We start from the raw sequence: 25,955 nt of genomic DNA, 5'->3' as shown, positions 1-25,955 counted from the left end.
CCATTACTCTCAGGATTTAAATCTACGTGGGGAGACCCCAAAAGAACTCTTTGGCCTCATTAGTCATCCCTGTCAAGGCGTTGCTGAATAATCTCATGTGTTATAAACATCTTGGACTTAGGCTAAAATGCTATGCTGCACCTTACCACCCAAGTACGCTTGTAGTTTGGGAATTTTGTTCACTGACAATTGCCAGAAAACCTTTTTGATTCCTAAAATAGAGCTTATTTAAACGTTTCTTCTATAACGTAACACAGCGCCATCGGAACCTTTTCTTGTGCTTGTGTATGGGTTGTAGCCTTTTTTTCCTGCCGCCAAAAGTAGGAGGAGTTTTGAGGCCAAAGCGCATGCTTCTAAAGTTCAGAGGGATGGCAATGTCAATCAAGAGTCCGCAGTTGAATACTTATTTACTTTGCAAAGATCGATCGATCGATCGAAAGAAATCAAAAGCCATAGGCTTAAAAAATGGGCACTGGCAAAGTAAACAAAATCCCATCACACACTTGAGCAGAAGAAGCCATTACTCTCAGGATTTAAATCTACGTGGGGAGACCCCAAAAGAACTCTTTGGCCTCATTAGTCATCCCTGTCAAGGCGTTGCTGAATAATCTCATGTGTTATAAACATCTTGGACTTAGGCTAAAATGCTATGCTGCACCTTACCACCCAAGTACGCTTGAAGTTTGGGAATTTTGTTCACTGACAATTGCCAGAAAACCTTTTTGATTCTGAAAATAGAGCTTATTTAAACGTTTCTTCTATAACGTAACACAGCGCCATCGGAACCTTTTCTTGTGCGTGTGTATGGGTTTTAGCCTTTTTTTCCTGCCGCCAAAAGTAGGAGGAGTTTTGAGGCCAAAGCGCATGCTTCATAAGTTCAGAGGGATGGCAATGTCAATCAAGAGTCCGCAGTTGAATACTTATTTACTTTGCAAAGATCGATCAATCGATCGAAAGAAATCAAAAGCCATAGGCTTAAAAATGGGGCACTGGCAAAGTAAACAAAATCCCATCACACACTTGAGCAGAAGAAGCCATTACTCTCAGGATTTAAATCTACGTGGGGAGACCCCAAAAGAACTCTTTGGCCTCATTAGTCATCCCTGTCAAGGCGTTGCTGAATAATCTCATGTGTTATAAACATCTTGGACTTAGGCTAAAATGCTATGCTGCACCTTACCACCCAAGTACGCTTGTAGTTTGGGAATTTTGTTCACTGACAATTGCCAGAAAACCTTTTTGATTCCTAAAATAGAGCTTATTTAAACGTTTCTTCTATAACGTAACACAGCGCCATCGGAACCTTTTCTTGTGCTTGTGTATGGGTTGTAGCCTTTTTTTCCTGCCGCCAAAAGTAGGAGGAGTTTTGAGGCTAAAGCGCATGCTTCTAAAGTTCAGAGGGATGGCAATGTCAATCAAGAGTCCGCAGTTGAATACTTATTTACTTTGCAAAGATCGATCGATCGATCGAAAGAAATCAAAAGCCATAGGCTTAAAAAATGGGCACTGGCAAAGTAAACAAAATCCCATCACACACTTGAGCAGAAGAAGCCATTACTCTCAGGATTTAAATCTACGTGGGGAGACCCCAAAAGAACTCTTTGGCCTCATTAGTCATCCCTGTCAAGGCGTTGCTGAATAATCTCATGTGTTATAAACATCTTGGACTTAGGCTAAAATGCTATGCTGCACCTTACCACCCAAGTACGCTTGAAGTTTGGGAATTTTGTTCACTGACAATTGCCAGAAAACCTTTTTGATTCTGAAAATAGAGCTTATTTAAACGTTTCTTCTATAACGTAACACAGCGCCATCGGAACCTTTTCTTGTGCGTGTGTATGGGTTGTAGCCTTTTTTTCCTGCCGCCAAAAGTAGGAGGAGTTTTAAGGCCAAAGCGCATGCTTCTAAAGTTCAGAGGGATGGCAATGTCAATCAAGAGTCCGCAGTTGAATACTTATTTACTTTGCAAAGATCGATCGATCGATCGAAAGAAATCAAAAGCCATAGGCTTAAAAATGGGGCACTGGCAAAGTAAACAAAATCCCATCACACACTTGAGCAGAAGAAGCCATTACTCTCAGGATTTAAATCTACGTGGGGAGACCCCAAAAGAACTCTTTGGCCTCATTAGTCATCCCTGTCAAGGCGTTGCTGAATAATCTCATGTGTTATAAACATCTTGGACTTAGGCTAAAATGCTATGCTGCACCTTACCACCCAAGTACGCTTGTAGTTTGGGAATTTTGTTCACTGACAATTGCCAGAAAACCTTTTTGATTCCTAAAATAGAGCTTATTTAAACGTTTCTTCTATAACGTAACACAGCGCCATCGGAACCTTTTCTTGTGCTTGTGTATGGGTTGTAGCCTTTTTTTCCTGCCGCCAAAAGTAGGAGGAGTTTTGAGGCCAAAGCGCATGCTTCTAAAGTTCAGAGGGATGGCAATGTCAATCAAGAGTCCGCAGTTGAATACTTATTTACTTTGCAAAGATCGATCGATCGATCGAAAGAAATCAAAAGCCATAGGCTTAAAAAATGGGCACTGGCAAAGTAAACAAAATCCCATCACACACTTGAGCAGAAGAAGCCATTACTCTCAGGATTTAAATCTACGTGGGGAGACCCCAAAAGAACTCTTTGGCCTCATTAGTCATCCCTGTCAAGGCGTTGCTGAATAATCTCATGTGTTATAAACATCTTGGACTTAGGCTAAAATGCTATGCTGCACCTTACCACCCAAGTACGCTTGAAGTTTGGGAATTTTGTTCACTGACAATTGCCAGAAAACCTTTTTGATTCTGAAAATAGAGCTTATTTAAACGTTTCTTCTATAACGTAACACAGCGCCATCGGAACCTTTTCTTGTGCGTGTGTATGGGTTGTAGCCTTTTTTTCCTGCCGCCAAAAGTAGGAGGAGTTTTGAGGCCAAAGCGCATGCTTCTAAAGTTCAGAGGGATGGCAATGTCAATCAAGAGTCCGCAGTTGAATACTTATTTACTTTGCAAAGATCGATCAATCGATCGATCGAAAGAAATCAAAAGCCATAGGCTTAAAAATGGGGCACTGGCAAAGTAAACAAAATCCCATCACACACTTGAGCAGAAGAAGCCATTACTCTCAGGATTTAAATCTACGTGGGGAGACCCCAAAAGAACTCTTTGGCCTCATTAGTCATCCCTGTCAAGGCGTTGCTGAATAATCTCATGTGTTATAAACATCTTGGACTTAGGCTAAAATGCTATGCTGCACCTTACCACCCAAGTACGCTTGTAGTTTGGGAATTTTGTTCACTGACAATTGCCAGAAAACCTTTTTGATTCTGAAAATAGAGCTTATTTAAACGTTTCTTCTATAACGTAACACAGCGCCATCGGAACCTTTTCTTGTGCGTGTGTATGGGTTGTAGCCTTTTTTTCCTGCCGCCAAAAGTAGGAGGAGTTTTGAGGCCAAAGCGCATGCTTCTAAAGTTCAGAGGGATGGCAATGTCAATCAAGAGTCCGCAGTTGAATACTTATTTACTTTGCAAAGATCGATCGATCGATCGAAAGAAATCAAAAGCCATAGGCTTAAAAATGGGGCACTGGCAAAGTAAACAAAATCCCATCACACACTTGAGCAGAAGAAGCCATTACTCTCAGGATTTAAATCTACGTGGGGAGACCCCAAAAGAACTCTTTGGCCTCATTAGTCATCCCTGTCAAGGCGTTGCTGAATAATCTCATGTGTTATAAACATCTTGGACTTAGGCTAAAATGCTATGCTGCACCTTACCACCCAAGTACGCTTGTAGTTTGGGAATTTTGTTCACTGACAATTGCCAGAAAACCTTTTTGATTCCTAAAATAGAGCTTATTTAAACGTTTCTTCTATAACGTAACACAGCGCCATCGGAACCTTTTCTTGTGCTTGTGTATGGGTTGTAGCCTTTTTTTCCTGCCGCCAAAAGTAGGAGGAGTTTTGAGGCCAAAGCGCATGCTTCTAAAGTTCAGAGGGATGGCAATGTCAATCAAGAGTCCGCAGTTGAATACTTATTTACTTTGCAAAGATCGATCAATCGATCGATCGAAAGAAATCAAAAGCCATAGGCTTAAAAATGGGGCACTGGCAAAGTAAACAAAATCCCATCACACACTTGAGCAGAAGAAGCCATTACTCTCAGGATTTAAATCTACGTGGGGAGACCCCAAAAGAACTCTTTGGCCTCATTAGTCATCCCTGTCAAGGCGTTGCTGAATAATCTCATGTGTTATAAACATCTTGGACTTAGGCTAAAATGCTATGCTGCACCTTACCACCCAAGTACGCTTGTAGTTTGGGAATTTTGTTCACTGACAATTGCCAGAAAACCTTTTTGATTCCTAAAATAGAGCTTATTTAAACGTTTCTTCTATAACGTAACACAGCGCCATCGGAACCTTTTCTTGTGCTTGTGTATGGGTTGTAGCCTTTTTTTCCTGCCGCCAAAAGTAGGAGGAGTTTTGAGGCCAAAGCGCATGCTTCTAAAGTTCAGAGGGATGGCAATGTCAATCAAGAGTCCGCAGTTGAATACTTATTTACTTTGCAAAGATCGATCGATCGATCGAAAGAAATCAAAAGCCATAGGCTTAAAAAATGGGCACTGGCAAAGTAAACAAAATCCCATCACACACTTGAGCAGAAGAAGCCATTACTCTCAGGATTTAAATCTACGTGGGGAGACCCCAAAAGAACTCTTTGGCCTCATTAGTCATCCCTGTCAAGGCGTTGCTGAATAATCTCATGTGTTATAAACATCTTGGACTTAGGCTAAAATGCTATGCTGCACCTTACCACCCAAGTACGCTTGAAGTTTGGGAATTTTGTTCACTGACAATTGCCAGAAAACCTTTTTGATTCTGAAAATAGAGCTTATTTAAACGTTTCTTCTATAACGTAACACAGCGCCATCGGAACCTTTTCTTGTGCGTGTGTATGGGTTGTAGCCTTTTTTTCCTGCCGCCAAAAGTAGGAGGAGTTTTGAGGCCAAAGCGCATGCTTCTAAAGTTCAGAGGGATGGCAATGTCAATCAAGAGTCCGCAGTTGAATACTTATTTACTTTGCAAAGATCGATCAATCGATCGATCGAAAGAAATCAAAAGCCATAGGCTTAAAAATGGGGCACTGGCAAAGTAAACAAAATCCCATCACACACTTGAGCAGAAGAAGCCATTACTCTCAGGATTTAAATCTACGTGGGGAGACCCCAAAAGAACTCTTTGGCCTCATTAGTCATCCCTGTCAAGGCGTTGCTGAATAATCTCATGTGTTATAAACATCTTGGACTTAGGCTAAAATGCTATGCTGCACCTTACCACCCAAGTACGCTTGTAGTTTGGGAATTTTGTTCACTGACAATTGCCAGAAAACCTTTTTGATTCCTAAAATAGAGCTTATTTAAACGTTTCTTCTATAACGTAACACAGCGCCATCGGAACCTTTTCTTGTGCTTGTGTATGGGTTGTAGCCTTTTTTTCCTGCCGCCAAAAGTAGGAGGAGTTTTGAGGCTAAAGCGCATGCTTCTAAAGTTCAGAGGGATGGCAATGTCAATCAAGAGTCCGCAGTTGAATACTTATTTACTTTGCAAAGATCGATCGATCGATCGAAAGAAATCAAAAGCCATAGGCTTAAAAAATGGGCACTGGCAAAGTAAACAAAATCCCATCACACACTTGAGCAGAAGAAGCCATTACTCTCAGGATTTAAATCTACGTGGGGAGACCCCAAAAGAACTCTTTGGCCTCATTAGTCATCCCTGTCAAGGCGTTGCTGAATAATCTCATGTGTTATAAACATCTTGGACTTAGGCTAAAATGCTATGCTGCACCTTACCACCCAAGTACGCTTGAAGTTTGGGAATTTTGTTCACTGACAATTGCCAGAAAACCTTTTTGATTCTGAAAATAGAGCTTATTTAAACGTTTCTTCTATAACGTAACACAGCGCCATCGGAACCTTTTCTTGTGCGTGTGTATGGGTTGTAGCCTTTTTTTCCTGCCGCCAAAAGTAGGAGGAGTTTTGAGGCCAAAGCGCATGCTTCTAAAGTTCAGAGGGATGGCAATGTCAATCAAGAGTCCGCAGTTGAATACTTATTTACTTTGCAAAGATCGATCAATCGATCGATCGAAAGAAATCAAAAGCCATAGGCTTAAAAATGGGGCACTGGCAAAGTAAACAAAATCCCATCACACACTTGAGCAGAAGAAGCCATTACTCTCAGGATTTAAATCTACGTGGGGAGACCCCAAAAGAACTCTTTGGCCTCATTAGTCATCCCTGTCAAGGCGTTGCTGAATAATCTCATGTGTTATAAACATCTTGGACTTAGGCTAAAATGCTATGCTGCACCTTACCACCCAAGTACGCTTGTAGTTTGGGAATTTTGTTCACTGACAATTGCCAGAAAACCTTTTTGATTCTGAAAATAGAGCTTATTTAAACGTTTCTTCTATAACGTAACACAGCGCCATCGGAACCTTTTCTTGTGCGTGTGTATGGGTTGTAGCCTTTTTTTCCTGCCGCCAAAAGTAGGAGGAGTTTTGAGGCCAAAGCGCATGCTTCTAAAGTTCAGAGGGATGGCAATGTCAATCAAGAGTCCGCAGTTGAATACTTATTTACTTTGCAAAGATCGATCAATCGATCGATCGAAAGAAATCAAAAGCCATAGGCTTAAAAATGGGGCACTGGCAAAGTAAACAAAATCCCATCACACACTTGAGCAGAAGAAGCCATTACTCTCAGGATTTAAATCTACGTGGGGAGACCCCAAAAGAACTCTTTGGCCTCATTAGTCATCCCTGTCAAGGCGTTGCTGAATAATCTCATGTGTTATAAACATCTTGGACTTAGGCTAAAATGCTATGCTGCACCTTACCACCCAAGTACGCTTGTAGTTTGGGAATTTTGTTCACTGACAATTGCCAGAAAACCTTTTTGATTCTGAAAATAGAGCTTATTTAAACGTTTCTTCTATAACGTAACACAGCGCCATCGGAACCTTTTCTTGTGCGTGTGTATGGGTTGTAGCCTTTTTTTCCTGCCGCCAAAAGTAGGAGGAGTTTTGAGGCCAAAGCGCATGCTTCTAAAGTTCAGAGGGATGGCAATGTCAATCAAGAGTCCGCAGTTGAATACTTATTTACTTTGCAAAGATCGATCAATCGATCGATCGAAAGAAATCAAAAGCCATAGGCTTAAAAATGGGGCACTGGCAAAGTAAACAAAATCCCATCACACACTTGAGCAGAAGAAGCCATTACTCTCAGGATTTAAATCTACGTGGGGAGACCCCAAAAGAACTCTTTGGCCTCATTAGTCATCCCTGTCAAGGCGTTGCTGAATAATCTCATGTGTTATAAACATCTTGGACTTAGGCTAAAATGCTATGCTGCACCTTACCACCCAAGTACGCTTGTAGTTTGGGAATTTTGTTCACTGACAATTGCCAGAAAACCTTTTTGATTCTGAAAATAGAGCTTATTTAAACGTTTCTTCTATAACGTAACACAGCGCCATCGGAACCTTTTCTTGTGCGTGTGTATGGGTTGTAGCCTTTTTTTCCTGCCGCCAAAAGTAGGAGGAGTTTTGAGGCCAAAGCGCATGCTTCTAAAGTTCAGAGGGATGGCAATGTCAATCAAGAGTCCGCAGTTGAATACTTATTTACTTTGCAAAGATCGATCAATCGATCGATCGAAAGAAATCAAAAGCCATAGGCTTAAAAATGGGGCACTGGCAAAGTAAACAAAATCCCATCACACACTTGAGCAGAAGAAGCCATTACTCTCAGGATTTAAATCTACGTGGGGAGACCCCAAAAGAACTCTTTGGCCTCATTAGTCATCCCTGTCAAGGCGTTGCTGAATAATCTCATGTGTTATAAACATCTTGGACTTAGGCTAAAATGCTATGCTGCACCTTACCACCCAAGTACGCTTGTAGTTTGGGAATTTTGTTCACTGACAATTGCCAGAAAACCTTTTTGATTCTGAAAATAGAGCTTATTTAAACGTTTCTTCTATAACGTAACACAGCGCCATCGGAACCTTTTCTTGTGCCTGTGTATGGGTTGTAGCCTTTTTTTCCTGCCGCCAAAAGTAGGAGGAGTTTTGAGGCCAAAGCGCATGCTTCTAAAGTTCAGAGGGATGGCAATGTCAATCAAGAGTCCGCAGTTGAATACTTATTTACTTTGCAAAGATCGATCAATCGATCGATCGAAATAAATCAAAAGCCATAGGCTTAAAAATGGGGCACTGGCAAAGTAAACAAAATCCCATCACACACTTGAGCAGAAGAAGCCATTACTCTCAGGATTTAAATCTACGTGGGGAGACCCCAAAAGAACTCTTTGGCCTCATTAGTCATCCCTGTCAAGGCGTTGCTGAATAATCTCATGTGTTATAAACATCTTGGACTTAGGCTAAAATGCTATGCTGCACCTTACCACCCGAGTACGCTTGTAGTTTGGGAATTTTGTTCACTGACAATTGCCAGAAAACCTTTTTGATTCTGAAAATAGAGCTTATTTGAGCGTTTCTTCTATAACGTAACACAGCGCCATCGGACCGGACCACTCGGGCTGCCTCTGTGGCGCAACGGTAGCGCGTCTGACTCCAGATCAGAAAGTTGCGTGTTCAACTTCACGTCAGCGTCATGTACTTTGTTGATTCTTGTTATAGTGGGTGAACAGCATTCACTAATTCATGTTATGGGGCTGTTTCATACCTGTCACTCCGCAATCATGCGATCTGCCAAGAGGATTAGTTCAAATGCTCTAATACTCAACTGTTTGACAGTTTGGCCATTGCCCTCTGAGAGCTTTAGTTGTGAATGAAACTGCATATACACAAGTATAACTCAAAAGTACAGCATGCGATGGCCGAGAATCGATCCCGGGTCAACTGCTTGGAAGGCAGCTATGCTTACCACTATACCACCAATCGCAAGGACACATGCTTTCGCAGTGCCGTGTCGCAAATCGGCGCCTGTAATTGATATCTAAAGTTCCATGCACACGGAACATGGTTTGAAGATAATTACTATCATAGAAACGCCTTTTTTTGCACGGTTTCGCTGGTCGCATTTCTTGTCCAACTGAGCAACAGGTAGCGTGGCCGAGTGGTCTAAGGCGCAGGATTTATGCTCCAGTCTCTTCGGAGGCGTGGGTTCAAATTCCACCGCTGCCAGTTCGCATGCCGAACGTCAAGAGCAGGGCTGTGTGATGTCTGTCGGCAGCGCTTCCGTTTGAGTTTAGCTTTCATAAAATACATATTCTAAATCTGGCCCTGGTCAAAAGCCAACCAGGGATTCTTTACTTCCGCCAAATGGCCTGCCAGCAGGGGCCCGTACGGGAACAACATGAACCACGTTGTTGGCAGGATTCGAACCTGCACGGGAAATTCCCAATGGATTTCTAGTCCATCGCCTTAACCACTCGGCCACAACAACTCATTAGCTGCTTACGGGAACCTTTTCTTGTGCGTGTGTATGGGTTGTAGCCTTTTTTTCCTGCCGGAGTTTTGAGGCCAAAGCGCATGCTTCTAAAGTTCAGAGGGATGGCAATGTCAATCAAGAGTCCGCAGTTGAATACTTATTTACTTTGCAAAGATCGATCGATCGAAAGAAATCAAAAGCCATAGGCTTAAAAATGGGGCACTGGCAAAGTAAACAAAATCCCATCACACACTTGAGCAGAAGAAGCCATTACTCTCAGGATTTAAATCTACGTGGGAAGACCCCAAAAGAACTCTTTGGCCTCATTAGTCATCCCTGTCAAGGCGTTGCTGAATAATCTCATGTGTTATAAACATCTTGGACTTAGGCTAAAATGCTATGCTGCACCTTACCACCCAAGTACGCTTGTAGTTTGGGAATTTTGTTCACTGACAATTGCCAGAAAACCTTTTTGATTCCTAAAATAGAGCTTATTTAAACGTTTCTTCTATAACGTAACACAGCGCCATCGGAACCTTTTCTTGTGCTTGTGTATGGGTTGTAGCCTTTTTTTCCTGCCGCCAAAAGTAGGAGGAGTTTTGAGGCCAAAGAGCATGCTTCTAAAGTTCAGAGGGATGGCAATGTCAATCAAGAGTCCGCAGTTGAATACTTATTTACTTTGCAAAGATCGATCGATCGATCGAAAGAAATCAAAAGCCATAGGCTTAAAAAATGGGCACTGGCAAAGTAAACAAAATCCCATCACACACTTGAGCAGAAGAAGCCATTACTCTCAGGATTTAAATCTACGTGGGGAGACCCCAAAAGAACTCTTTGGCCTCATTAGTCATCCCTGTCAAGGCGTTGCTGAATAATCTCATGTGTTATAAACATCTTGGACTTAGGCTAAAATGCTATGCTGCACCTTACCACCCAAGTACGCTTGAAGTTTGGGAATTTTGTTCACTGACAATTGCCAGAAAACCTTTTTGATTCTGAAAATAGAGCTTATTTAAACGTTTCTTCTATAACGTAACACAGCGCCATCGGAACCTTTTCTTGTGCGTGTGTATGGGTTGTAGCCTTTTTTTCCTGCCGCCAAAAGTAGGAGGAGTTTTGAGGCCAAAGCGCATGCTTCTAAAGTTCAGAGGGATGGCAATGTCAATCAAGAGTCCGCAGTTGAATACTTATTTACTTTGCAAAGATCGATCAATCGATCGATCGAAAGAAATCAAAAGCCATAGGCTTAAAAATGGGGCACTGGCAAAGTAAACAAAATCCCATCACACACTTGAGCAGAAGAAGCCATTACTCTCAGGATTTAAATCTACGTGGGGAGACCCCAAAAGAACTCTTTGGCCTCATTAGTCATCCCTGTCAAGGCGTTGCTGAATAATCTCATGTGTTATAAACATCTTGGACTTAGGCTAAAATGCTATGCTGCACCTTACCACCCAAGTACGCTTGTAGTTTGGGAATTTTGTTCACTGACAATTGCCAGAAAACCTTTTTGATTCTGAAAATAGAGCTTATTTAAACGTTTCTTCTATAACGTAACACAGCGCCATCGGAACCTTTTCTTGTGCGTGTGTATGGGTTGTAGCCTTTTTTTCCTGCCGCCAAAAGTAGGAGGAGTTTTGAGGCCAAAGCGCATGCTTCTAAAGTTCAGAGGGATGGCAATGTCAATCAAGAGTCCGCAGTTGAATACTTATTTACTTTGCAAAGATCGATCGATCGATCGAAAGAAATCAAAAGCCATAGGCTTAAAAATGGGGCACTGGCAAAGTAAACAAAATCCCATCACACACTTGAGCAGAAGAAGCCATTACTCTCAGGATTTAAATCTACGTGGGGAGACCCCAAAAGAACTCTTTGGCCTCATTAGTCATCCCTGTCAAGGCGTTGCTGAATAATCTCATGTGTTATAAACATCTTGGACTTAGGCTAAAATGCTATGCTGCACCTTACCACCCAAGTACGCTTGTAGTTTGGGAATTTTGTTCACTGACAATTGCCAGAAAACCTTTTTGATTCCTAAAATAGAGCTTATTTAAACGTTTCTTCTATAACGTAACACAGCGCCATCGGAACCTTTTCTTGTGCTTGTAAATGGGTTGTAGCCTTTTTTTCCTGCCGCCAAAAGTAGGAGTTTTGAGGCCAAAGCGCATGCTTCTAAAGTTCAGAGGGATGGCAATGTCAATCAAGAGTCCGCAGTTGAATACTTATTTACTTTGCAAAGATCGATCGATCGATCGAAAGAAATCAAAAGCCATAGGCTTAAAAAATGGGCACTGGCAAAGTAAACAAAATCCCATCACACACTTGAGCAGAAGAAGCCATTACTCTCAGGATTTAAATCTACGTGGGGAGACCCCAAAAGAACTCTTTGGCCTCATTAGTCATCCCTGTCAAGGCGTTGCTGAATAATCTCATGTGTTATAAACATCTTGGACTTAGGCTAAAATGCTATGCTGCACCTTACCACCCAAGTACGCTTGAAGTTTGGGAATTTTGTTCACTGACAATTGCCAGAAAACCTTTTTGATTCTGAAAATAGAGCTTATTTAAACGTTTCTTCTATAACGTAACACAGCGCCATCGGAACCTTTTCTTGTGCGTGTGTATGGGTTGTAGCCTTTTTTTCCTGCCGCCAAAAGTAGGAGGAGTTTTGAGGCCAAAGCGCATGCTTCTAAAGTTCAGAGGGATGGCAATGTCAATCAAGAGTCCGCAGTTGAATACTTATTTACTTTGCAAAGATCGATCAATCGATCGATCGAAAGAAATCAAAAGCCATAGGCTTAAAAATGGGGCACTGGCAAAGTAAACAAAATCCCATCACACACTTGAGCAGAAGAAGCCATTACTCTCAGGATTTAAATCTACGTGGGGAGACCCCAAAAGAACTCTTTGGCCTCATTAGTCATCCCTGTCAAGGCGTTGCTGAATAATCTCATGTGTTATAAACATCTTGGACTTAGGCTAAAATGCTATGCTGCACCTTACCACCCAAGTACGCTTGTAGTTTGGGAATTTTGTTCACTGACAATTGCCAGAAAACCTTTTTGATTCCTAAAATAGAGCTTATTTAAACGTTTCTTCTATAACGTAACACAGCGCCATCGGAACCTTTTCTTGTGCTTGTGTATGGGTTGTAGCCTTTTTTTCCTGCCGCCAAAAGTAGGAGGAGTTTTGAGGCTAAAGCGCATGCTTCTAAAGTTCAGAGGGATGGAAATGTCAATCAAGAGTCCGCAGTTGAATACTTATTTACTTTGCAAAGATCGATCGATCGATCGAAAGAAATCAAAAGCCATAGGCTTAAAAAATGGGCACTGGCAAAGTAAACAAAATCCCATCACACACTTGAGCAGAAGAAGCCATTACTCTCAGGATTTAAATCTACGTGGGGAGACCCCAAAAGAACTCTTTGGCCTCATTAGTCATCCCTGTCAAGGCGTTGCTGAATAATCTCATGTGTTATAAACATCTTGGACTTAGGCTAAAATGCTATGCTGCACCTTACCACCCAAGTACGCTTGAAGTTTGGGAATTTTGTTCACTGACAATTGCCAGAAAACCTTTTTGATTCTGAAAATAGAGCTTATTTAAACGTTTCTTCTATAACGTAACACAGCGCCATCGGAACCTTTTCTTGTGCGTGTGTATGGGTTGTAGCCTTTTTTTCCTGCCGCCAAAAGTAGGAGGAGTTTTGAGGCCAAAGCGCATGCTTCTAAAGTTCAGAGGGATGGCAATGTCAATCAAGAGTCCGCAGTTGAATACTTATTTACTTTGCAAAGATCGATCAATCGATCGATCGAAAGAAATCAAAAGCCATAGGCTTAAAAATGGGGCACTGGCAAAGTAAACAAAATCCCATCACACACTTGAGCAGAAGAAGCCATTACTCTCAGGATTTAAATCTACGTGGGGAGACCCCAAAAGAACTCTTTGGCCTCATTAGTCATCCCTGTCAAGGCGTTGCTGAATAATCTCATGTGTTATAAACATCTTGGACTTAGGCTAAAATGCTATGCTGCACCTTACCACCCAAGTACGCTTGTAGTTTGGGAATTTTGTTCACTGACAATTGCCAGAAAACCTTTTTGATTCTGAAAATAGAGCTTATTTAAACGTTTCTTCTATAACGTAACACAGCGCCATCGGAACCTTTTCTTGTGCGTGTGTATGGGTTGTAGCCTTTTTTTCCTGCCGCCAAAAGTAGGAGGAGTTTTGAGGCCAAAGCGCATGCTTCTAAAGTTCAGAGGGATGGCAATGTCAATCAAGAGTCCGCAGTTGAATACTTATTTACTTTGCAAAGATCGATCAATCGATCGATCGAAAGAAATCAAAAGCCATAGGCTTAAAAATGGGGCACTGGCAAAGTAAACAAAATCCCATCACACACTTGAGCAGAAGAAGCCATTACTCTCAGGATTTAAATCTACGTGGGGAGACCCCAAAAGAACTCTTTGGCCTCATTAGTCATCCCTGTCAAGGCGTTGCTGAATAATCTCATGTGTTATAAACATCTTGGACTTAGGCTAAAATGCTATGCTGCACCTTACCACCCAAGTACGCTTGTAGTTTGGGAATTTTGTTCACTGACAATTGCCAGAAAACCTTTTTGATTCTGAAAATAGAGCTTATTTAAACGTTTCTTCTATAACGTAACACAGCGCCATCGGAACCTTTTCTTGTGCGTGTGTATGGGTTGTAGCCTTTTTTTCCTGCCGCCAAAAGTAGGAGGAGTTTTGAGGCCAAAGCGCATGCTTCTAAAGTTCAGAGGGATGGCAATGTCAATCAAGAGTCCGCAGTTGAATACTTATTTACTTTGCAAAGATCGATCAATCGATCGATCGAAAGAAATCAAAAGCCATAGGCTTAAAAATGGGGCACTGGCAAAGTAAACAAAATCCCATCACACACTTGAGCAGAAGAAGCCATTACTCTCAGGATTTAAATCTACGTGGGGAGACCCCAAAAGAACTCTTTGGCCTCATTAGTCATCCCTGTCAAGGCGTTGCTGAATAATCTCATGTGTTATAAACATCTTGGACTTAGGCTAAAATGCTATGCTGCACCTTACCACCCAAGTACGCTTGTAGTTTGGGAATTTTGTTCACTGACAATTGCCAGAAAACCTTTTTGATTCTGAAAATAGAGCTTATTTAAACGTTTCTTCTATAACGTAACACAGCGCCATCGGAACCTTTTCTTGTGCGTGTGTATGGGTTGTAGCCTTTTTTTCCTGCCGCCAAAAGTAGGAGGAGTTTTGAGGCCAAAGCGCATGCTTCTAAAGTTCAGAGGGATGGCAATGTCAATCAAGAGTCCGCAGTTGAATACTTATTTACTTTGCAAAGATCGATCAATCGATCGATCGAAAGAAATCAAAAGCCATAGGCTTAAAAATGGGGCACTGGCAAAGTAAACAAAATCCCATCACACACTTGAGCAGAAGAAGCCATTACTCTCAGGATTTAAATCTACGTGGGGAGACCCCAAAAGAACTCTTTGGCCTCATTAGTCATCCCTGTCAAGGCGTTGCTGAATAATCTCATGTGTTATAAACATCTTGGACTTAGGCTAAAATGCTATGCTGCACCTTACCACCCAAGTACGCTTGTAGTTTGGGAATTTTGTTCACCGACAATTGCCAGAAAACCTTTTTGATTCTGAAAATAGAGCTTATTTAAACGTTTCTTCTATAACGTAACACAGCGCCATCGGAACCTTTTCTTGTGCCTGTGTATGGGTTGTAGCCTTTTTTTCCTGCCGCCAAAAGTAGGAGGAGTTTTGAGGCCAAAGCGCATGCTTCTAAAGTTCAGAGGGATGGCAATGTCAATCAAGAGTCCGCAGTTGAATACTTATTTACTTTGCAAAGATCGATCAATCGATCGATCGAAAGAAATCAAAAGCCATAGGCTTAAAAATGGGGCACTGGCAAAGTAAACAAAATCCCATCACACACTTGAGCAGAAGAAGCCATTACTCTCAGGATTTAAATCTACGTGGGGAGACCCCAAAAGAACTCTTTGGCCTCATTAGTCATCCCTGTCAAGGCGTTGCTGAATAATCTCATGTGTTATAAACATCTTGGACTTAGGCTAAAATGCTATGCTGCACCTTACCACCCGAGTACGCTTGTAGTTTGGGAATTTTGTTCACTGACAATTGCCAGAAAACCTTTTTGATTCTGAAAATAGAGCTTATTTGAGCGTTTCTTCTATAACGTAACACAGCGCCATCGGACCGGCCCACTCGGGCTGCCTCTGTGGCGCAACGGTAGCGCGTCTGACTCCAGATCAGAAAGTTGCGTGTTCAACTTCACGTCAGCGTCATGTACTTTGTTGATTCTTGTTATAGTGGGTGAACAGCATTCACTAATTCATGTTATGGGGCTGTTTCATACCTGTCACTCCGCAATCATGCGATCTGCCAAGAGGATTAGTTCAAATGCTCTAATACTCAACTGTTTGACAGTTTGGCCATTGCCCTCTGAGAGCTTTAGTTGTGAATGAAACTGCATATACACAAGTATAACTCAAAAGTACAGCATGCGATGGCCGAGAATCGATCCCGGGTCAACTGCTTGGATGGCAGCTATGCTTACCACTATACCACCAATCGCAAGGACACATGCTTTCGCAGTGCCGTGTCGCAAATCGGCGCCTGTAATTGATATCTAAAGTTCCATGCACACGGAACATGGTTTGAAGATAATTACTATCATAGAAACGCCTTTTTTTGCACGGTTTCGCTGGTCGCATTTCTTGTCCAACTGAGCAATAGGTAGCGTGGCCGAGTGGTCTAAGGCGCAGGATTTAGGCTCCAGTCTCTTCGGAGGCGTGGGTTCAAATTCCACCGCTGCCAGTTCGCATGCCGAACGTCAAGAGCAGGGCTGTGTGATGTCTGTCGGCAGCGCTTCCGTTTGAGTTTAGCTTTCATAAAATACATATTCTAAATCTGGCCCTGGTCAAAAGCCAACCAGGGATTCTTTACTTCCGCCAAATGGCCTGCCAGCAGGGGCCCGTACGGGAACAACATGAACCACGTTGTTGGCAGGATTCGAACCTGCACGGGAAATTCCCAATGGATTTCTAGTCCATCGCCTTAACCACTCGGCCACAACAACTCATTAGCTGCTTACGGGAACCTTTTCTTGTGCGTGTGTATGGGTTGTAGCCTTTTTTTCCTGCCGGAGTTTTGAGGCCAAAGCGCATGCTTCTAAAGTTCAGAGGGATGGCAATGTCAATCAAGAGTCCGCAGTTGAATACTTATTTACTTTGCAAAGATCGATCGATCGAAAGAAATCAAAAGCCATAGGCTTAAAAATGGGGCACTGGCAAAGTAAACAAAATCCCATCACACACTTGAGCAGAAGAAGCCATTACTCTCAGGATTTAAATCTACGTGGGGAGACCCCAAAAGAACTCTTTGGCCTCATTAGTCATCCCTGTCAAGGCGTTGCTGAATAATCTCATGTGTTATAAACATCTTGGACTTAGGCTAAAATGCTATGCTGCACCTTACCACCCAAGTACGCTTGTAGTTTGGGAATTTTGTTCACTGACAATTGCCAGAAAACCTTTTTGATTCCTAAAATAGAGCTTATTTAAACGTTTCTTCTATAACGTAACACAGCGCCATCGGAACCTTTTCTTGTGCTTGTGTATGGGTTGTAGCCTTTTTTTCCTGCCGCCAAAAGTAGGAGGAGTTTTGAGGCCAAAGCGCATGCTTCTAAAGTTCAGAGGGATGGCAATGTCAATTAAGAGTCCGCAGTTGAATACTTATTTACTTTGCAAAGATCGATCGATCGATCGAAAGAAATCAAAAGCCATAGGCTTAAAAAATGGGCACTGGCAAAGTAAACAAAATCCCATCACACACTTGAGCAGAAGAAGCCATTACTCTCAGGATTTAAATCTACGTGGGGAGACCCCAAAAGAACTCTTTGGCCTCATTAGTCATCCCTGTCAAGGCGTTGCTGAATAATCTCATGTGTTATAAACATCTTGGACTTAGGCTAAAATGCTATGCTGCACCTTACCACCCAAGTACGCTTGAAGTTTGGGAATTTTGTTCACTGACAATTGCCAGAAAACCTTTTTGATTCTGAAAATAGAGCTTATTTAAACGTTTCTTCTATAACGTAACACAGCGCCATCGGAACCTTTTCTTGTGCGTGTGTATGGGTTGTAGCCTTTTTTTCCTGCCGCCAAAAGTAGGAGGAGTTTTGAGGCCAAAGCGCATGCTTCTAAAGTTCAGAGGGATGGCAATGTCAATCAAGAGTCCGCAGTTGAATACTTATTTACTTTGCAAAGATCGATCAATCGATCGATCGAAAGAAATCAAAAGCCATAGGCTTAAAAATGGGGCACTGGCAAAGTAAACAAAATCCCATCACACACTTGAGCAGAAGAAGCCATTACTCTCAGGATTTAAATCTACGTGGGGAGACCCCAAAAGAACTCTTTGGCCTCATTAGTCATCCCTGTCAAGGCGTTGCTGAATAATCTCATGTGTTATAAACACCTTGGACTTAGGCTAAAATGCTATGCTGCACCTTACCACCCAAGTACGCTTGTAGTTTGGGAATTTTGTTCACTGACAATTGCCAGAAAACCTTTTTGATTCTGAAAATAGAGCTTATTTAAATGTTTCTTCTATAACGTAACACAGCGCCATCGGAACCTTTTCTTGTGCGTGTGTATGGGTTGTAGCCTTTTTTTTCCTGCCGCCAAAAGTAGGAGGAGTTTTGAGGCCAAAGCGCATGCTTCTAAAGTTCAGAGGGATGGCAATGTCAATCAAGAGTCCGCAGTTGAATACTTATTTACTTTGCAAAGATCGATCGATCGATCGAAAGAAATCAAAAGCCATAGGCTTAAAAATGGGGCACTGGCAAAGTAAACAAAATCCCATCACACACTTGAGCAGAAGAAGCCATTACTCTCAGGATTTAAATCTACGTGGGGAGACCCCAAAAGAACTCTTTGGCCTCATTAGTCATCCCTGTCAAGGCGTTGCTGAATAATCTCATGTGTTATAAACATCTTGGACTTAGGCTAAAATGCTATGCTGCACCTTACCACCCAAGTACGCTTGTAGTTTGGGAATTTTGTTCACTGACAATTGCCAGAAAACCTTTTTGATTCCTAAAATAGAGCTTATTTAAACGTTTCTTCTATAACGTAACACAGCGCCATCGGAACCTTTTCTTGTGCTTGTGTATGGGTTGTAGCCTTTTTTTCCTGCCGCCAAAAGTAGGAGGAGTTTTGAGGCCAAAGCGCATGCTTCTAAAGTTCAGAGGGATGGCAATGTCAATCAAGAGTCCGCAGTTGAATACTTATTTACTTTGCAAAGATCGATCGATCGATCGAAAGAAATCAAAAGCCATAGGCTTAAAAAATGGGCACTGGCAAAGTAAACAAAATCCCATCACACACTTGAGCAGAAGAAGCCATTACTCTCAGGATTTAAATCTACGTGGGGAGACCCCAAAAGAACTCTTTGGCCTCATTAGTCATCCCTGTCAAGGCGTTGCTGAATAATCTCATGTGTTATAAACATCTTGGACTTAGGCTAAAATGCTATGCTGCACCTTACCACCCAAGTACGCTTGTAGTTTGGGAATTTTGTTCACTGACAATTGCCAGAAAACCTTTTTGATTCCTAAAATAGAGCTTATTTAAACGTTTCTTCTATAACGTAACACAGCGCCATCGGAACCTTTTCTTGTGCTTGTGTATGGGTTGTAGCCTTTTTTTCCTGCCGCCAAAAGTAGGAGGAGTTTTGAGGCTAAAGCGCATGCTTCTAAAGTTCAGAGGGATGGCAATGTCAATCAAGAGTCCGCAGTTGAATACTTATTTACTTTGCAAAGATCGATCGATCGATCGAAAGAAATCAAAAGCCATAGGCTTAAAAAATGGGCACTGGCAAAGTAAACAAAATCCCATCACACACTTGAGCAGAAGAAGCCATTACTCTCAGGATTTAAATCTACGTGGGGAGACCCCAAAAGAACTCTTTGGCCTCATTAGTCATCCCTGTCAAGGCGTTGCTGAATAATCTCATGTGTTATAAACATCTTGGACTTAGGCTAAAATGCTATGCTGCACCTTACCACCCAAGTACGCTTGAAGTTTGGGAATTTTGTTCACTGACAATTGCCAGAAAACCTTTTTGATTCTGAAAATAGAGCTTATTTAAACGTTTCTTCTATAACGTAACACAGCGCCATCGGAACCTTTTCTTGTGCGTGTGTATGGGTTGTAGCCTTTTTTTCCTGCCGCCAAAAGTAGGAGGAGTTTTGAGGCCAAAGCGCATGCTTCTAAAGTTCAGAGGGATGGCAATGTCAATCAAGAGTCCGCAGTTGAATACTTATTTACTTTGCAAAGATCGATCAATCGATCGATCGAAAGAAATCAAAAGCCATAGGCTTAAAAATGGGGCACTGGCAAAGTAAACAAAATCCCATCACACACTTGAGCAGAAGAAGCCATTACTCTCAGGATTTAAATCTACGTGGGGAGACCCCAAAAGAACTCTTTGGCCTCATTAGTCATCCCTGTCAAGGCGTTGCTGAATAATCTCATGTGTTATAAACATCTTGGACTTAGGCTAAAATGCTATGCTGCACCTTACCACCCAAGTACGCTTGTAGTTTGGGAATTTTGTTCACTGACAATTGCCAGAAAACCTTTTTGATTCTGAAAATAGAGCTTATTTAAACGTTTCTTCTATAACGTAACACAGCGCCATCGGAACCTTTTCTTGTGCGTGTGTATGGGTTGTAGCCTTTTTTTCCTGCCGCCAAAAGTAGGAGGAGTTTTGAGGCCAAAGCGCATGCTTCTAAAGTTCAGAGGGATGGCAATGTCAATCAAGAGTCCGCAGTTGAATACTTATTTACTTTGCAAAGATCGATCAATCGATCGATCGAAAGAAATCAAAAGCCATAGGCTTAAAAATGGGGCACTGGCAAAGTAAACAAAATCCCATCACACACTTGAGCAGAAGAAGCCATTACTCTCAGGATTTAAATCTACGTGGGGAGACCCCAAAAGAACTCTTTGGCCTCATTAGTCATCCCTGTCAAGGCGTTGCTGAATAATCTCATGTGTTATAAACATCTTGGACTTAGGCTAAAATGCTATGCTGCACCTTACCACCCGAGTACGCTTGTAGTTTGGGAATTTTGTTCACTGACAATTGCCAGAAAACCTTTTTGATTCTGAAAATAGAGCTTATTTGAGCGTTTCTTCTATAACGTAACACAGCGCCATCGGACCGGACCACTCGGGCTGCCTCTGTGGCGCAACGGTAGCGCGTCTGACTCCAGATCAGAAAGTTGCGTGTTCAACTTCACGTCAGCGTCATGTACTTTGTTGATTCTTGTTATAGTGGGTGAACAGCATTCACTAATTCATGTTATGGGGCTGTTTCATACCTGTCACTCCGCAATCATGCGATCTGCCAAGAGGATTAGTTCAAATGCTCTAATACTCAACTGTTTGACAGTTTGGCCATTGCCCTCTGAGAGCTTTAGTTGTGAATGAAACTGCATATACACAAGTATAACTCAAAAGTACAGCATGCGATGGCCGAGAATCGATCCCGGGTCAACTGCTTGGAAGGCAGCTATGCTTACCACTATACCACCAATCGCAAGGACACATGCTTTCGCAGTGCCGTGTCGCAAATCGGCGCCTGTAATTGATATCTAAAGTTCCATGCACACGGAATATGGTTTGAAGATAATTACTATCATAGAAACGCCTTTTTTTGCACGGTTTCGCTGGTCGCATTTCTTGTCCAACTGAGCAACAGGTAGCGTGGCCGAGTGGTCTAAGGCGCAGGATTTATGCTCCAGTCTCTTCGGAGGCGTGGGTTCAAATTCCACCGCTGCCAGTTCGCATGCCGAACGTCAAGAGCAGGGCTGTGTGATGTCTGTCGGCAGCGCTTCCGTTTGAGTTTAGCTTTCATAAAATACATATTCTAAATCTGGCCCTGGTCAAAAGCCAACCAGGGATTCTTTACTTCCGCCAAATGGCCTGCCAGCAGGGGCCCGTACGGGAACAACATGAACCACGTTGTTGGCAGGATTCGAACCTGCACGGGAAATTCCCAATGGATTTCTAGTCCATCGCCTTAACCACTCGGCCACAACAACTAATTAGCTGCTTACGGGAACCTTTTCTTGTGCGTGTGTATGGGTTGTAGCCTTTTTTTCCTGCCGGAGTTTTGAGGCCAAAGCGCATGCTTCTAAAGTTCAGAGGGATGGCAATGTCAATCAAGAGTCCGCAGTTGAATACTTATTTACTTTGCAAAGATCGATCGATCGAAAGAAATCAAAAGCCATAGGCTTAAAAATGGGGCACTGGCAAAGTAAACAAAATCCCATCACACACTTGAGCAGAAGAAGCCATTACTCTCAGGATTTAAATCTACGTGGGGAGACCCCAAAAGAACTCTTTGGCCTCATTAGTCATCCCTGTCAAGGCGTTGCTGAATAATCTCATGTGTTATAAACATCTTGGACTTAGGCTAAAATGCTATGCTGCACCTTTCCACCCAAGTACGCTTGTAGTTTGGGAATTTTGTTCACTGACAATTGCCAGAAAACCTTTTTGATTCTGAAAATAGAGCTTATTTAAACGTTTCTTCTATAACGTAACACAGCGCCATCGGAACCTTTTCTTGTGCGTGTGTATGGGTTGTAGCCTTTTTTTCCTGCCGCCAAAAGTAGGAGGAGTTTTGAGGCCAAAGCGCATGCTTCTAAAGTTCAGAGGGATGGCAATGTCAATCAAGAGTCCGCAGTTGAATACTTATTTACTTTGCAAAGATCGATCGATCGATCGAAAGAAATCAAAAGCCATAGGCTTAAAAATGGGGCACTGGCAAAGTAAACAAAATCCCATCACACACTTGAGCAGAAGAAGCCATTACTCTCAGGATTTAAATCTACGTGGGGAGACCCCAAAAGAACTCTTTGGCCTCATTAGTCATCCCTGTCAAGGCGTTGCTGAATAATCTCATGTGTTATAAACATCTTGGACTTAGGCTAAAATGCTATGCTGCACCTTACCACCCAAGTACGCTTGTAGTTTGGGAATTTTGTTCACTGACAATTGCCAGAAAACCTTTTTGATTCTGAAAATAGAGCTTATTTAAACGTTTCTTCTATAACGTAACACAGCGCCATCGGAACCTTTTCTTGTGCGTGTGTATGGGTTGTAGCCTTTTTTTCCTGCCGCCAAAAGTAGGAGGAGTTTTGAGGCCAAAGCGCATGCTTCTAAAGTTCAGAGGGATGGCAATGTCAATCAAGAGTCCGCAGTTGAATACTTATTTACTTTGCAAAGATCGATCAATCGATCGATCGAAAGAAATCAAAAGCCATAGGCTTAAAAATGGGGCACTGGCAAAGTAAACAAAATCCCATCACACACTTGAGCAGAAGAAGCCATTACTCTCAGGATTTAAATCTACGTGGGGAGACCCCAAAAGAACTCTTTGGCCTCATTAGTCATCCCTGTCAAGGCGTTGCTGAATAATCTCATGTGTTATAAACATCTTGGACTTAGGCTAAAATGCTATGCTGCACCTTACCACCCAAGTACGCTTGTAGTTTGGGAATTTTGTTCACTGACAATTGCCAGAAAACCTTTTTGATTCTGAAAATAGAGCTTATTTAAACGTTTCTTCTATAACGTAACACAGCGCCATCGGAACCTTTTCTTGTGCCTGTGTATGGGTTGTAGCCTTTTTTTCCTGCCGCCAAAAGTAGGAGGAGTTTTGAGGCCAAAGCGCATGCTTCTAAAGTTCAGAGGGATGGCAATGTCAATCAAGAGTCCGCAGTTAAATACTTATTTACTTTGCAAAGATCGATCAATCGATCGATCGAAAGAAATCAAAAGCCATAGGCTTAAAAATGGGGCACTGGCAAAGTAAACAAAATCCCATCACACACTTGAGCAGAAGAAGCCATTACTCTCAGGATTTAAATCTACGTGGGGAGACCCCAAAAGAACTCTTTGGCCTCATTAGTCATCCCTGTCAAGGCGTTGCTGAATAATCTCATGTGTTATAAACATCTTGGACTTAGGCTAAAATGCTATGCTGCACCTTACCACCCAAGTACGCTTGTAGTTTGGGAATTTTGTTCACTGACAATTGCCAGAAAACCTTTTTGATTCTGAAAATAGAGCTTATTTAAACGTTTCTTCTATAACGTAACACAGCGCCATCGGAACCTTTTCTTGTGCGTGTGTATGGGTTGTAGCCTTTTTTTCCTGCCGCCAAAAGTAGGAGGAGTTTTGAGGCCAAAGCGCATGCTTCTAAAGTTCAGAGGGATGGCAATGTCAATCAAGAGTCCGCAGTTGAATACTTATTTACTTTGCAAAGATCGATCAATCGATCGATCGAAAGAAATCAAAAGCCATAGGCTTAAAAATGGGGCACTGGCAAAGTAAACAAAATCCCATCACACACTTGAGCAGAAGAAGCCATTACTCTCAGGATTTAAATCTACGTGGGGAGACCCCAAAAGAACTCTTTGGCCTCATTAGTCATCCCTGTCAAGGCGTTGCTGAATAATCTCATGTGTTATAAACATCTTGGACTTAGGCTAAAATGCTATGCTGCACCTTACCACCCAAGTACGCTTGTAGTTTGGGAATTTTGTTCACTGACAATTGCCAGAAAACCTTTTTGATTCTGAAAATAGAGCTTATTTAAACGTTTCTTCTATAACGTAACACAGCGCCATCGGAACCTTTTCTTGTGCCTGTGTATGGGTTGTAGCCTTTTTTTCCTGCCGCCAAAAGTAGGAGGAGTTTTGAGGCCAAAGCGCATGCTTCTAAAGTTCAGAGGGATGGCAATGTCAATCAAGAGTCCGCAGTTGAATACTTATTTACTTTGCAAAGATCGATCAATCGATCGATCGAAAGAAATCAAAAGCCATAGGCTTAAAAATGGGGCACTGGCAAAGTAAACAAAATCCCATCACACACTTGAGCAGAAGAAGCCATTACTCTCAGGATTTAAATCTACGTGGGGAGACCCCAAAAGAACTCTTTGGCCTCATTAGTCATCCCTGTCAAGGCGTTGCTGAATAATCTCATGTGTTATAAACATCTTGGACTTAGGCTAAAATGCTATGCTGCACCTTACCACCCGAGTACGCTTGTAGTTTGGGAATTTTGTTCACTGACAATTGCCAGAAAACCTTTTTGATTCTGAAAATAGAGCTTATTTGAGCGTTTCTTCTATAACGTAACACAGCGCCATCGGACCGGACCACTCGGGCTGCCTCTGTGGCGCAACGGTAGCGCGTCTGACTCCAGATCAGAAAGTTGCGTGTTCAACTTCACGTCAGCGTCATGTACTTTGTTGATTCTTGTTATAGTGGGTGAACAGCATTCACTAATTCATGTTATGGGGCTGTTTCATACCTGTCACTCCGCAATCATGCGATCTGCCAAGAGGATTAGTTCAAATGCTCTAATACTCAACTGTTTGACAGTTTGGCCATTGCCCTCTGAGAGCTTTAGTTGTGAATGAAACTGCATATACACAAGTATAACTCAAAAGTACAGCATGCGATGGCCGAGAATCGATCCCGGGTCAACTGCTTGGAAGGCAGCTATGCTTACCACTATACCACCAATCGCAAGGACACATGCTTTCGCAGTGCCGTGTCGCAAATCGGCGCCTGTAATTGATATCTAAAGTTCCATGCACACGGAATATGGTTTGAAGATAATTACTATCATAGAAACGCCTTTTTTTGCACGGTTTCGCTGGTCGCATTTCTTGTCCAACTGAGCAACAGGTAGCGTGGCCGAGTGGTCTAAGGCGCAGGATTTATGCTCCAGTCTCTTCGGAGGCGTGGGTTCAAATTCCACCGCTGCCAGTTCGCATGCCGAACGTCAAGAGCAGGGCTGTGTGATGTCTGTCGGCAGCGCTTCCGTTTGAGTTTAGCTTTCATAAAATACATATTCTAAATCTGGCCCTGGTCAAAAGCCAACCAGGGATTCTTTACTTCCGCCAAATGGCCTGCCAGCAGGGGCCCGTACGGGAACAACATGAACCACGTTGTTGGCAGGATTCGAACCTGCACGGGAAATTCCCAATGGATTTCTAGTCCATCGCCTTAACCACTCGGCCACAACAACTAATTAGCTGCTTACGGGAACCTTTTCTTGTGCGTGTGTATGGGTTGTAGCCTTTTTTTCCTGCCGGAGTTTTGAGGCCAAAGCGCATGCTTCTAAAGTTCAGAGGGATGGCAATGTCAATCAAGAGTCCGCAGTTGAATACTTATTTACTTTGCAAAGATCGATCGATCGAAAGAAATCAAAAGCCATAGGCTTAAAAATGGGGCACTGGCAAAGTAAACAAAATCCCATCACACACTTGAGCAGAAGAAGCCATTACTCTCAGGATTTAAATCTACGTGGGGAGACCCCAAAAGAACTCTTTGGCCTCATTAGTCATCCCTGTCAAGGCGTTGCTGAATAATCTCATG

General features: G+C 42.4%; 8 non-coding genes across 8 annotated transcripts; 4 read left to right on the top strand and 4 right to left on the bottom strand.

The window, feature by feature from the left end:
• Nucleotides 1-9,110: 9,110 nt before the first annotated feature.
• On the top strand, nt 9,111-9,192 carry trnai-uau (transfer RNA isoleucine (anticodon UAU)). The gene has a single exon. It is a non-coding gene; the product is annotated as a tRNA-Ile (tRNA).
• A 180-nt stretch (nt 9,193-9,372) lies between these two features.
• trnas-aga (transfer RNA serine (anticodon AGA)) lies at nt 9,373-9,454 on the bottom strand. The gene has a single exon. It is a non-coding gene; the product is annotated as a tRNA-Ser (tRNA).
• Nucleotides 9,455-16,224: 6,770 nt separating this feature from the next.
• Nucleotides 16,225-16,306, top strand: trnal-uag (transfer RNA leucine (anticodon UAG)). The gene has a single exon. It is a non-coding gene; the product is annotated as a tRNA-Leu (tRNA).
• Nucleotides 16,307-16,486: 180 nt separating this feature from the next.
• Nucleotides 16,487-16,568, bottom strand: trnas-aga (transfer RNA serine (anticodon AGA)). The gene has a single exon. It is a non-coding gene; the product is annotated as a tRNA-Ser (tRNA).
• Nucleotides 16,569-21,258: 4,690 nt separating this feature from the next.
• trnai-uau (transfer RNA isoleucine (anticodon UAU)) lies at nt 21,259-21,340 on the top strand. The gene has a single exon. It is a non-coding gene; the product is annotated as a tRNA-Ile (tRNA).
• A 180-nt stretch (nt 21,341-21,520) lies between these two features.
• trnas-aga (transfer RNA serine (anticodon AGA)) lies at nt 21,521-21,602 on the bottom strand. Its single transcript has one exon. It is a non-coding gene; the product is annotated as a tRNA-Ser (tRNA).
• A 3,659-nt stretch (nt 21,603-25,261) lies between these two features.
• trnai-uau (transfer RNA isoleucine (anticodon UAU)) lies at nt 25,262-25,343 on the top strand. The gene has a single exon. It is a non-coding gene; the product is annotated as a tRNA-Ile (tRNA).
• Nucleotides 25,344-25,523: 180 nt separating this feature from the next.
• On the bottom strand, nt 25,524-25,605 carry trnas-aga (transfer RNA serine (anticodon AGA)). The gene has a single exon. It is a non-coding gene; the product is annotated as a tRNA-Ser (tRNA).
• Nucleotides 25,606-25,955: the final 350 nt, after the last annotated feature.

This window comes from Eucyclogobius newberryi, unplaced genomic scaffold (genome assembly GCF_026437365.1).
Source record: "Eucyclogobius newberryi isolate DKJ021-1_F unplaced genomic scaffold, fEucNew1.0.hap1 SCAF_36, whole genome shotgun sequence".
NCBI classification, from domain to species: domain Eukaryota; kingdom Metazoa; phylum Chordata; class Actinopteri; order Gobiiformes; family Gobiidae; genus Eucyclogobius; species Eucyclogobius newberryi.
Note: the sequence above shows the minus strand (reverse complement) of the source record. Positions and strands in the feature narration are given on the sequence as shown.